The following is a 14,381-nucleotide window of genomic DNA, read 5'->3' on the forward strand; positions in this document are numbered from 1 at the left end:
AACAAAGCCGTCATTGATAGCATAGCTCACGTTCTCTCCATCGCACTCCTTTATCGGTATATTTTGATTAACAAGAAATACCAAGATTTTGATAGGATTATATATTCTAGTCCTTTCTGTAATCTCTTCCAAGCTTAACCTGTTTTCTTCGCTGAACTAAATTAAAATGGTAACCTGTAACTTCGTTCCTTAAATCTCTTTTTCTCCTCCAGCAAATTGTGCTTTTGAAGTCTAAGTTCCCAGATGATTCGACCAACGTAGACCTCTTAGTTTATGGAACTTGAACGTTGTCAGGAATCCCTTCAAAATCATAATTGAATATATGAATTCTGTTCCCTCTGGACATAATCATATTACGAATTTTTTCTTCATTAAAATTAGGATCTTTGAGAAATGCATCGACACCATTTGTATTCAAAACTTCTTCAGGTGGCTGTGGAAACTGCCTGCGAATAGCCCTCAAGAATTTTTGAAGTTTGACCAACCCTGCTCTCAAAGAGGCCTTTGCATATGGTAAAATATATTTAAATACATCAACACACTGTTCCTTTTTTTTGATAGTCTCCAAGACTTGTGTTTCTGTGAACAACTAGATCATATTCGTTTGATGTGTCTAAACCACTTTTGAGATTCAAACCATACAAGCAGAAGAAACTTTGATCCAATGCATTATCAATACCGAAATCTACCTTCTTCCTTTCAACATCACCAATATTATCTCCACCATTCTCCAGTCCAATGTTTATCATTTTGTGATACATTTTACAAGTATCAAAACCTTTCACCCTTTCATCAATACTCTCAAAATTTCCAACTTCTGTTCCAAAAGTACATGCAATAGTTTTCTCCCTGCTAAAATTTCTCCCCACATAATTGTTCTCCTCTTCTGTCAAAATGAAATCATGCTCATCAAAAAATTGGTTTCCAGTTGATTCCTTGGGAAAATTACTATTAATATGGGCATTCACAGTCCTATGATTTGCGCTTTGCTTTACAAAATCTGGGCAATTTTCAGAATTAAGACTTGTTTTCAGTTTTATCTCCAATGCCAAAAGATGTTGGATAGCTAATTTCAAAAATTTTCCTTCACCACCCTCGTAATAGTTTCCAACACAACAAAACCTATGATCTGCAAGTAATTCATGCACTGTTACAAGTAGTTCAACATGCTTTTTCACAGGGACATTGAAGTCCAAATGTTGAAGTTTGCAAAAAGTAACAACTCCATCAACAAAACAACTGCTTTCTATTTGTTCATTAGGATCTGCACTTGCTAAACCAGAACACTTGAGAGAAGGAAGTCCTCTGATGACATGACACATAATAGTCAAGAGAAAACATTGCACCAACCCCAGTAATGTGGTAGGGATATCAAAAGATATCTGAGTCTCACTCTCTTCAATCTCCTCTTATTTGAGATGCGCATCTAGATATTGACTTCACTTCATCTGTGACTATTTTGTTCTGATGACCCTTCCTAGCTTCTTCCTGCTCCAATTCAAATGTAATGTTGCAATCATTAAGTGTTGAGGCCTTCTCCATCACATTTCCTGGTGTTGGTATTTCTACAATCCCAACAGTAAGAAAAAAATTTCTAATCTTTGTTTGTGGCATTTCAACAATACAACAAGGTCCTTTGGAATGGTTTTTTCACATGCGAAGATCAACATATACAAAGCAGTCAACTCGATTGAAGAATCCACAACACAAAGCTTGTTCACACCCCATGATTGAACAAAGTATTTTTCATTGTTGGAGAGTATAACTGAAGAAAGCAGCTTGATCAATTCTGAATATTTCCCACTATCAATCATCTTAACAGATGAACTCTTCAACAATGTTTCAACTTCCAACAACCGAAGTTCATGCCTAACTCTTTCCAATGAGATTTCCTTATCAACCCTACACAAAGAAAGCATAAGGGTGCCTCCATTACTGTTTGCATGTTGGTTACTATTCAGGAGTGAAAAACACCTCTGAAAATCTTTACAACCTTTTTCTCTATCACTAGAAAAGGTCCACAAGTGTCCACATAACCAATGGAAACGGACCATAAAGGACCAGTCAAGCGTTAAGTCAGAATCACCTAATTCTAACTTCTAACCAACGTCTTTCAAATGCAGTGCAATATTGTCTGTCTCTGTTAATCTGTTTGATACCATAGTGGCTACTGAAAAAGAATAACATGACTCAACCATGTTCTTAGAATCTAGCTTGTCATGAAACTCTAAACATATCTCAGGAAAATCTATGAACTTAGAGGACTCCTCTGATACAACAACATTTTTAACACTTACAAAATTTTAAATAGGCATACCCATATTAACTGACACCATTACTTTACAAAGAGGATATGTTGCTTCATTAATGAGATTAGTAAGTAGTCCTATCTTTATTCTATTGTCCTGTTAGTTTATCAATATCGATTAATCCAATAGGCTATCTGATACTGCAAATTTCTCACTAATGCCTTTTCTAGAAGAAATTCTCTTATATGGTAAACCCCGTGATTCTAGTATTTTCTACAAAGAATTTCATCACATTTGAATCACCAAAATCCATATGATTTTTAGTTTTGTCTATCTTTTCCGAATTTATGATAGCATAATTTTAAGCTTTATTAGAGCAATTTATTTGTATCATGTCACAAATAATATATGGATCCAACATTTTCCTTAAAAGTTTAACCTGCTCCTTAACTTTATCTATATCTAATTCTTCTCTCAGATTTACGAATACTAATTCATGTGCTACGCCTTTCTTGGAGAGGTCCTTCATCTGTTTAAAGATCCCTTTCTTTAATAGTATGTGTGCTCTCATTGCCCTTTTCAATAAAGGGCCCATCTTTGTAGATGCCAACTATGCCTGTCCCTTTGTCTATACAAGAATCACCAAAAGCTTGAGATACATATTCTAACTGTGCATCAATTCCCATACTATTGTTCCTTCCACCCCCTAAAGAACATCTTTTCATGTCAAAGCTGTGTGAATTTGAATTCCCCTTAGTTATCTCCATGTTTTTTACTAGAAATTTAACTTTACCATTTATCAACTATTTGTTATCATTACAACATGTGACTCCCTCAGATTCATTTGTAGGCTCACTATTATTAGGTAACTTTGAATTTATAACATATAATAATGCATTTATAAGTGCACCCCACGACGCCTCTGGTAAGTGCAGTTCCACTTGCTGAAATTTTCTTTTCTTTAAACAATTTTCATTCTCTTCAACATCTACAAGTTTGCCCAATTTTTCTTTTCTTTAAACAATTTTCATTCTCTTCAACATCTACAAGTGTCCTCTTCTTAGGGAAACATAAACTAATGTGCTTTGGCTCTAGTTTATCAATACCACATATTTGAAATGGAACTGAGGGTGATTCCTCAATCACATGTTTATCATGAAAGGCACGTGAATGTGAAGGCCATTTTTTGAGGAGTAGTTTTGGAACTGCAATGCAAACGACTTCATCTCCAATTGCAATCAACACCTCCAAGAGCTTCTCCATACAATTCCACTTGTTAGGATTGCATTTGAGACCTTGTTCAAAGGCCCTGTGAGCTATATTCAATGAGCCTAAGGCACATAATAATGCAGCTCCTAATTGATTCTATACAAAAACATCCTTTTCATCAAGGAAATAGAGTCGAAGAGAAAATGGGAGTCATTGTCATGGACAAAAGAAGCTAAGGAATTCTGTTTGACACAAACATATTAGGAAGCTCTTTTGCACTTGCAAGCGGGAGAATATTTGAAAGCTCAAAATTTGTTTGAGGCTACAATGCAGAAACCCTTCATCATGTTGGTAACTTCTATTATTTTCACAAACTCTTTAAATCCAAACTTTCTGGGTACACCTATGACAAGGTGGACCAGTTAATCCTGTAAAATTAGTTTGTAACAATATCTTTCATAATCGTGGGTCTCCTCCAAAAGAATTTAGTTTTTCTAGATCTATTTTAATTCCACTTGCATTGGATAGATGAGGATAATCTGTAAAATAAATATTTCCACCTGTAGAAATTTTGACTGTAGATTAACCTCATAAAGTAATATAAATAAAGCAAAATACTTAATCTACTTCTACAATCAAACTTGCAGAAGCTTAATAGATTTGAGCAAGATCAAGTGGAACACATATAACAGAGAAGAAGAATCAATACACATGAAACACAGAAGAATACTCTGGGGAAAGCCAGCTAAAATCCTCGCTATCTGTATTATCATACAAGTGGAAATATCTTAGAATTAGACACAACTTTAGCTCTATCATCTATCTAGCTCTCAGTACAATCCCTCACTCTGATAATAGACATAATAGACTATTCATATGCCTTCTCCTCTACCTTCCAGGTCTCCTTTTTCCTTGCACAGTTTTTCCCTGGGTAATCTAGCTGTAACCTTGTGTGACACTTATCTCACACACAACTCCAAGACACTGTAAAAACTGCACAAATCTCAAGGAATGCATTCCTTCTGCATGCAAGAGATTTTCTTATAGGAAAAGTCTTGCAACTGATAGTACACTGTACTTGTCTTTAATCTCAACTGGGTCTTTGTCTGAACTGACATGCATGAGTTATCGATGAGAGAATCTTTAGTTATCTGGAGTACACTAGTTTGATGCAGGCATGCATTAACTAACTGAACTCACAATTAGTTCCTCAAACTATTTGGAACTAATTTAACTAGATTTAACTCAGTTAATTGAGCTAACTAATTACAAATCAAATACAACTCACTCTTATCTCCTTAATCAAGGGGTAATCTCCTTAATTTAAGGGATAATTGTTGCATGACTTCACAAAGACTTCTAGCTTGAATTTCTCCAACTAATTAACTCAAGATGAATTAATTAATTATTTTTCAAATAGTTGGTGAGACTAAATTTTAATGTTAATTATCAATCTTAATTCAAGGACAAATTAACATTGAAATATTCTTGTTGCCACATTTCAACACCACCCTGGCTTAAGAAAGTATCAATGAAATGTGCAATTGTCCAGACAACATCATAATCATAGAATCTAAAAGCATTTAAGTGGGCATCGACACTGCCAGCCTTGTGTAGGTTGTTCTATCTAATAGTAAAATCATGCTTCTGAATTGAAATTAGAACACGCCCATGTAAACCAATGACTTCTTGGAGTGAGTTCATGGTATTATAATCGAGTATGGTACAGTCCAAAGTAGATGATAGCCAACTTGTGGCTATCCATACATACCCACTTCTTAGGATTTCAATACTTCTCAGGATTTCAATATACAATGCTTCAAAGAAAAGATTCATACATGCATCAAGATTCATATGTACCATAAAGATTCGATATTCCATCATTGCCAACTGCATAAAAACACTGCCAATGTTACTTTTACTAGCTCTGGGAGGCAATTCCGCTTTATAAAAAAGTTTAGCTCTTATATTTCCAAGCACATCATTCAATGAAGATATTCCATTTCTCCCATAGCCATAATTTATATACACAACAAAAATACTCCAACCATATTCACCAATCATAGAAAAAACTGCTAACATTTCACATAAATCACTTTGTATCATGTGAAGAAAATAAGAGCATTGAAATGTGGTGAGTGTTGGGTTTGTTGCTCCAAATGACAAAATCAGTACATGGAGTTCACTTGCTGCATGAGGAAAAACATAAGCCAGAATAGAGATCTATGGCCCTATGTTGACGGTGTTGGACCTGCCAACATGTCAAGGGGATCTCTCCGGTAAGAAGTCCCAACTAGACCTCAAACCATTTGGAGTAGGAGTCCCAGCAGTGGGTAGAAAATTAGTGCCTTGACCACATTAGAGCGCAAAGGTAAGTATGATAACTGTTGGAAATAATACTGAGAGGGGGGGTGAATCAGTATTATCTAATTCTTTTAATAAATCTTCTTTATTTGTTCTTTGAATTGTTTTTGCATGTTAGTACCATAAAATAATGAGCATGAACAAAAGAAAACAGATAGTCACATCAACGAACACAAGATGTAAGGTGGAAACCCAATGTGGGTGAAAACCACCTGCTGCAATATGTCTCTATCTTCTTTCAAATTAGAAACTCCTTTTACAATGGTTTTGTACTGGTGCAGTCCTTTACCAGTACGCAGGCTGCAACCTGCAGAGAGCTACAACTCTCTCTCGTTTTCCAGTCTCTCCTGGAAGGGAGCTACAACCCCCTACTTCTTTTCTTACAAGGACCACTTTTCATAAATTTTCAAACTGGATCCATAAGCATCAAATAATCATCAAGTATAAGAGAATCACCCAGTCAACTGTAGTAACCAGATCAACAATAATAGGACCAAACCCAGAACACAACAATGATAAACAAAGATTTTAAGAGAAGTAAGCACCCTGCTCAACTGCTCGCCTGCTTACGTAAGCACCCTGCTCAACTGCTGGCCTGCTTACAGTACTCACCCTGCTCAACTGCTTGCCTGCTTACAGTACGCACCCTGCTCAACTGCTAGCCTGCTTATGTACGCACCCTGCTCAACTGCTAGCCTGCGTACCTCGCTCTGAGTCCATTGAACTGCCTGCGAACCTCCGCACCTGCAACCCTTCTGTGTCTGCGTACCAGCGCACCTGCAACCTTTCTGTGCCTGCGTACCGGCGCACCTGAAACCCTTGTGTGCCTGCGTACCGGTGCACCTGAAACCCTTCTGTGCCTGCGTACCGACGCACCTGAAACCCTTCTGTGCCTGCGTACCGGCGCACCTGAAACCCTTCTGTGCCTGCATACCGGCGCACCTGAAACGCTTCGTTCCTGCGTATGTACGCACTTTTCTCTCACTGTACCTGCGTACCTTCGGGCATAGATGATTTCAAGACTTCAGAAATAACCCAGACAGTCAGATCTACAGATTTGAACATGCGCCGAAGAGATCTCGGTCCATCAGTAGATTCGCCTTCTTTAGATCTAGACCAGATCTAGCCCTCATAATATATTCCACCAAAAACATGCTCAAGCCAAATGATCTCCTTTGCTTTATATAGGAAAGCTCTTCCTTAAAACATGGATCAATACCACGAGCTGACACCATAATAACCCAATACCGTCGGCTAAATACCAAGAGTAAAACATAAGAAAACCCCACATGTGAATTTCTTTGCCTTGAAATGTGTGCACTGGGGGTACGCACCTCCTGAACGGCTGACCTGCAGGTATGTACGCACTCTATGTAACTCCGACCTGCGTGTACGCACCTTATGTAAGGTGTACCTGCGTACCCCTTATTTTCTTCAATATTTGATAGCTGATCATCAATCTCTGCTGCTGACTTGAAGTACTGTGATCTATCACCTGAATGGGTTGCCATCAAGGACAACACTTTAGCCATAATGCCAACAATCTCCCCCTTTGGACTTGATGGCAACCTCAAAACTTCAGCTTCATTCTACCCCTTTGACATCAAGGGCAAAGGGTTATGCTCCCCCTAAGAACATGCTCCCCCTGAATATGAACCAGATCAGCAACGAAGAACTATAATCCACCATGAAAGAGATAGAGACATATTGCAGCTACTTCCAAGATCTCCTTCTGCACATCCTCCATAATGCCAACAATGCATTATATGCTCCCCCTGAACCTGTACCATCAATCAGAAGAGGTTCAGCAATAAGATGATGCATCAACAACCCCCAACTTTTGCCTGAGGTATTCAAAAGTGTCCCTGGGCAATGGTTTGGTGAGAATATCAGCAACTTGTTCCTTAGAAGGAACATACTCCAACTTGACCTTCTGTTCAAGCACTTGTTCCCGGAGAAAATGATACTTGATTGGTATGTGCTTGGTTTTTGAATGCATAACAGGATTCTTTGAGATGCTGATTGCACTTGTGTTATCACATAAGATGGGGATTGGTGGTGTACAAGTGATTTGAAAATCCTGCAAAGTCTGCATCATCCAAAGGAGTTGGGTGCAACAAGATGCAGCAGCAACATATTCCGCTTCAGCTGTAGACAAGGCAATCAAACTCTGTTTCTTGCTGAACTAAGATACCAGTCTAGAACCCATAAAGAACGCACCACCACTTGTGCTTTTCCTGTCATCCACGCTTCCGGCCCAATCTGCATCTGTATAAGCATGAAGTGTAAGATCTGTATCTCTAGGATACCATAAGCCATAATTTTGAGTCCCTTGAAGATATTTGAAAATTCTCTTCACTGCCTGAAGATGAGTCTCCTTCGGATTTGCCTGAAATCTTCCAACTATTCCAACTGCATGCATGATGTCTGGGCGGGTACCTGTCAAATAAAGTAAACTTCCAATCATAGATCTGTAGGTTGGTTGATGTACGGCTGCAGATTCATCATTTGCACTGAGGCTACATCCTGTGACCATGGGTGTACATACTGGTTTTGCATCTTCCATACCATATTTCTTCAAAATATGTTTGAGATACTTGGTTTGAGATAAAAAGATTCCTCCTTCTTTTTGTTGGATTTGCAAACCAAGGAAATATGTCAGTTCTCCTAGCAAGGACATTTCAAATTCTTTCTGCATGACCAAGGCAAAGTTTTGACTCATAGCTTCTTCATTGCTCCCAAAAATAATGTCATCTACATACACAACAAGTATTAGCAATTTGTCATTTTCAACTTTTATATAAAGATCGCTATCTGCCGATCCTTTTGAAAAGCCTTGTTGATGAAGATATTTGTCCAAACGGTAGTACCAAGCCCTTGGAGCTTGTTTGAGACCATAGAGAGCCTTTTTCAATCCGCATACAAGATTTGGATCATTTCCAAGAATGAACCCATCTGGCTGTTCAATGTACACTTCTTCTTCCAAATCTCCATTCAGAAAGGCTGATTTCACGTCCATTTGAAATACTTTGAAGTTTTGAAAACTTGAGAGAGCAAGAAACATTCGGATGGCCTCAAGTCTTGCAACAGGAGCAAAGGTTTCTTCAAAGTCTATTCCTTCTTGCTGCGCATACCCTTTACAAACAAGTTTGGCTTTGTTTCTAATTAATTCTCCATTTTCATTCAATTTTTTTTTGAAGACCCATTTTGTCCCGATAACATTCTTATCTTTTGGTCTAGGAACCAGCTCCCAAGTGTTGTTCTTTTCGATCTGCTCAAGTTCTTCATCCATTGCTTTCACCCAACATTCATCTTTGCATGCCTCTTTCACATTTTGTGGTTCAGTAGAGGAGAGTAATGCCAAATAGCTTGAAGCTTCTGCAACTGTTCTTCTTGTTTGTACACCTGCTTCTTTCTGCCCCATAATCTGAGATTCTGGATGGTTCTTCTGAACATATCTGGATGGAGTCTTTTCTTCTATTCTTGTTTTCTCCTCTGGTTCTTCTTGAGGTTCTTCTTCTTCATCATTCTATCGTTGGGGGTAGCCTTCATCTTCTTCGATGTCTTCATGATGTACTTGCCTAGGAATGTATCCCTTCTCATCAACCACTACATCAATGCTGTCAACAATTCTGCCAAGTCTTTTATTGTAGCATTTGTATGCTTTGCTATGTGGAGAGTAACCAAGAAGAATGCCTTCATCTGCTCTAGGTTCAAGTTTGCCAAGCTGCTCATCAGTATTCTTGATATAGCATTTGCTCCCAAAGATTTTGAAGTGCTTTACTGAAGGAGTCCTACCACTCCAGAGCTCATGAGGAGTTTGAGTGTTGTTCACCCGGACATTTGTTTTGTTGAGAATAACAACTACAGCATGTGCAGCTTCACCCCAGAAAGTTGCGGGAGTTCCTGACTCATCAAGCATAGCACGAGCCATTTGTTGGACTGTTCTGTTCATTCTTTCCACAACTCCATTTTGCTGAGGAGTTCTTGCTGTAGAGAATTCTCTTCTTATCCCATGTTCTTCACAGAAATCGAAAAATTCATTTGAAGTAAATTCCCCACCTCTGTCGGATCTGAGGCACTTAATTTTGTGACCTGATTCATTTTCAACCAAGGCTTTGAAGGATTTGAATTTTTCGAATGCTTCATCTTTGTGCTTCATAAGTCCTAACCAGACAAACCTGGAGAAATCGTCAATGAATAATATCAAGTATTCTTCTCCTCGAGGTGTTCTTTTCCTGAAAGGACCGCATGTATCTGTATGTACTAGCTCAAGAGGCATGCTAGCTGATCCTTCTTTCTCTGGAAAGTTAGTTCTGGTTTGTTTTCCAAACTGACATGATTTGCATATGGTGTTGTCAGGAATTTTGATATCTGGAAGATCGCAAACTGCCTGATATTTGCATGCTTTCCTTATTTGTGAAAAGCTTAGATGTCCCAACCTCCGATGCCATAACCAGTGCTCATCATCCTTGCTCAGATAGCATTGTTGTTTTCCTTCTTCAAATATGTACAGATTATTTGGAGTTCTTTTGCCTTTGATCACTGTTTTACCTGTATCAAGATCACGAACAAGACATCCATTTGATCTGAATATAACCTCGGTTCTTTGATCACACATCTGGCTGACACTTAGAAGATTATGCTTCAATCCATCAACATACAAAACATTTCCAGCCTTGACCTTTTCTTTTAACTGAGCATTGCCTTTTCCTTTTATAGTTGCCGGAGTATCATTTCCAAAAGAGACTTTCTTTCCCTTTTCTAGAGTAGAATAAGACTCAAGTTTTTCTTTATCACCTGTCATATGCTTCGAACATCCACTGTCAATGTACCATAGATTTTCCTGTCCCTCTGCATAAAATGCTATCCCACATCTTTCTGTTTGAGGTTCCTTTATTCTCCATGTTTTGGTGCTTGAGGCTTGTTCCTTTTTCTGCTGAAACCTGCTCCTGCATTCAGAGTCTTCATGACCAAAGTTATTGCAAATAGAACATTCAACTTCATTTTCAAGAACCGAAAAGTTGTTATAGGTCCTTTTTGTAATCCCCGTCATACTTCTTTGTTTTTGAGCTTCCCTAGTCATGATCGTTTTATATGCAACACATTGAGCTGCTTTGTGACCAAAGTTATGGCAAGAAAAGCATTGTCCATTGAAGAAACTTCTGCGGTTATCGAATCTACCAGCCAATTGATTGTAATTTCTATTGTCATCTATTCTTGAACCAAATTGAGAAGATTTTACCTGTGGCTGGTTGTAGCTTTTGTTCACCCTTAAGATGGATTGCCCCTGATAGTTTCTGTTTGTAATTCGTCCCTGCTTTACCTGATGATCTTCATTGTACTTTTGCTCATTTCTTCTTGCTGCATCAAGATAACTTTTTGAGGTGGATGCTTGAGAAGTTTCTCCATTATAGCCCAGACCTGTCTTGTTTAGTGGAGACCGCTGCACATTGATAATCTCATCCAAAGTTTCAGATCCTTTGACAAACTTGAGATTAATAGCTTTTGTTTTCTCAATCTCGTTTCTAAGACCAACAATTTCACCTTCTAATTTTTCAAGATGTTTTTCCTTTTCATCAATTTGAAATTGTAGAGTATCAATGATCATGTTCTTTTCTTCTATACATCTCTTGAGTCTAGTAATTTCATCATAAAGGTTATCCACATCTATAGCATCCATATAATCATCATCTTCAAATGCCATTAACAACTTATATTCATTACCTTGTTCATCTTCATCACTGTTTGATAGACCATCACTATCTTCATGAGTGTAGTAGCTTTTCTTATTTGCATTCTGTTTCTTGTTCCATCTAGCAGGTTCCTTTCCTTTATCCTTATAAGGACATTTTGCAGCATAATGACCTACTCTTCCACAAGCAAAGCATTTAAAAGGTAACTTACCTCTGAACCTTCCAAAACCCCTTTGAAGATTTCTGACAAAATTTGATTCTTCTTCCTCTTCTTCTGGGACGTGGCTCGCTTCATAATAATCTCCTTTGCCTGATGCCTTGAAAGCAGCTTCTCTTCTGTCTGATGGACCTCCCTTTCTCATTTCATAAGCAGTTAGAATTCCATGTAGCTGAGACATAGTAAGAATTCGTATATTTTCCTTTTCTTCTATTGCAGATACTTTAGATTCAAACTTGGGGGACAATGATCTTAGAACTTTTTCAACCACAATAGCCTCTTTTATTTCTTCACCCAAATTTTTCATACAGTTAACAACCTCATCTACCCGAAGAAAATAGTTAGCCACACTTTCATCATTATACATTTTGAGAGTCTCATACTGAATTCTGAGAGTTTGAAGTTTAGCACGCTTTACCTGTTCATCTCCTTCATAGCTCGTGACAATTTTGTCCCATATCTCTTTTGCGGATTTATAGTGCATTACCTTCATGAATTCTGATTGAGATATACATCCTAATAGAGTACTGACTGCTTTCGCATTTGTTTCATACTTCTTTTTCTCGGCTGCATCTGTAGGAGTAGCTGAAGGAAAAGCGTAGCCTGTCTCTACGATGTCCCAAACTTCTGTACCAAGAGATTGAAGATAGGCAGTAACTCTTACCTTCCAATAATTGAAGTTTGTCCCATCAAAAACCGGTGGCCTGATTGATGCTTCTCTCTCGTAGTTGCTCATGATGAACGATCTACCTTCAAGCGATCAAGCTTCTCTGAAGGACCTGCTCTGATACCAATTGTTGGAAATAATACTGAGAGGGGGGGTGAATCAGTATTATCTAATTCTTTTAATAAATCTTCTTTATTTGTTCTTTGAATTGTTTTTGCATGTCAGTACCATAAAATAATGAGCATGAACAAAATAAAACAGATAGTCACACCAAAGAACACAAGATGTAAGGTGGAAACCCAATGTGGGTGAAAACCACCTGCTGCAATATGTCTCTATCTTCTTTCAAATTAGAAACTTCTTTTACAATGGTTTTGTACTGGTGCAGTCCTTTACTAGTACGCAGGCTACAACCTGCAGAGAGCTACAACTCTCTCTCATTTTCCAGTCTCTCCTGGAAGGGAGCTACAACCCCCTACTTCTTTTCTTACAAGGACCACTTTTCATAAATTTTCAAACTGGATCCATAAGCATCAAATAATCATCAAGTATAAGAGAATCACCCAGTCAACTGTAGTAACCAGATCAACAATAATAGGACCAAACCCAGAACACAACAATGATAAACAAAGATTTTGAGAGAAGTAAGCACCCTGCTCAACTGCTCGCCTGCTTACGTAAGCACCCTGCTCAACTGCTGGCCTGCTTACAGTACTCACCCTGCTCAACTGCTTGCCTGCTTACAGTACGCACCCTGCTCAACTCCTAGCCTGCTTATGTACGCACCCTGCTCAACTGCTAGCCTGCGTACCTCGCTCTGAGTCCATTGAACTGCCTACGGACCTCCACACCTGCAACCCTTCTGTGCCTGCGTACCGGCGCACCTGCAACCCTTCTGTGCCTGCGTACCGGCAAACCTGAAACCCTTCTGTGCCTATGTACCGGCGCACCTGAAACCTTTCTATGCCTGCGTACCGGCGCACCTGAAACCCTTCTGTGCCTGCGTACCGGCGCACCTGAAACCCTTCTGTGCCTGCGTACGTACGCACTCTTCTCTCACTGTACCTGCGTACCTTCGGGCATAGATGATTTCAAGACTTCAGAAATAACCCAGACAGTCAGATCTACAGATCTGAACATGCGCCGAAGAGATCTCGGTCCATCAGTAGATTTGCCTTCTTTAGATCTAGACCAGATCTAGCCCTCATAAGATGTTCCACCAAAAACATGCTCAAGCCAAATGATCTCCTTTGCTTTATATAGGAAAGCTCTTCCTTAAAACATGGATCAATACCACGAGCCGACACCATAATAACCCAATACCGTCGGCTAAATACCAAGAGTAAAACATAAGAAAACCCCACATGTGAATTTCTTTGCCTTGAAATGTGTGCACTGGGGGTACGCACCTCCTGAACGGCTGACCTGCGGGTATGTACGCACTCTATGTAACTTCGACCTGTGTGTACGCACCTTATGTAAGGTGTACCTGCATACCCCTTATTTTCTTCAATATTTGATAGCTGATCATCAATCTCTGCTGCTGACTTGAAGTACTGTGATCTATCACCTGAATGGGTTGCCATCAAGGACAACACTTTAGCCATAATGCCAACAATAACTTTGTCGGAAGCAAGTGTGTGACCTTGCAGCGAGTCAAGTGAGATGCATGGGGGTTTTGACATACTAAGGGGAAAAGGAAGTGTGTCCCTTAGAATCCTGTAATAGTACATAGCCTAAAAGGAACACACGAGAGACATCACAACCTGGAAGTGGATGAGTCCACAAACCAAAGTGAGGGGTTAATCTAACAACGTGCCTTCAACAAGATTCATACAATTGCATACAAAATAGTCCATACACAGATGTGTAAGTTAAATACCATATGTTGCTAAAGCAACCAGAATAGTTCAACTACAATAACAACATATGCATGAAAACGTGATAGATCAGTTATATTATTAAGTGAAAGTTCCATC

At 38.8% G+C, this 14,381-nt stretch overlaps 2 pseudogenes; both read right to left on the reverse strand.

Annotated features, from left to right (window-relative positions):
- Window positions 1-271: 271 nt before the first annotated feature.
- Window positions 272-2,336, reverse strand: LOC149212755 (calcineurin-binding protein 1-like; annotated as a pseudogene).
- Window positions 2,337-2,416: 80 nt separating this feature from the next.
- The window catches only part of LOC149212756 (calcineurin-binding protein 1-like), a 37,219-nt pseudogene continuing 25,254 nt past the window's right edge, over window positions 2,417-14,381 (reverse strand).

This window comes from Pinus tabuliformis, chromosome 1_1 (genome assembly GCF_031772625.1).
Source record: "Pinus tabuliformis cultivar Carrire ecotype Pingquan chromosome 1_1, CPIR1, whole genome shotgun sequence".
Classification (NCBI taxonomy): Eukaryota; Viridiplantae; Streptophyta; class Pinopsida; order Pinales; family Pinaceae; genus Pinus; species Pinus tabuliformis.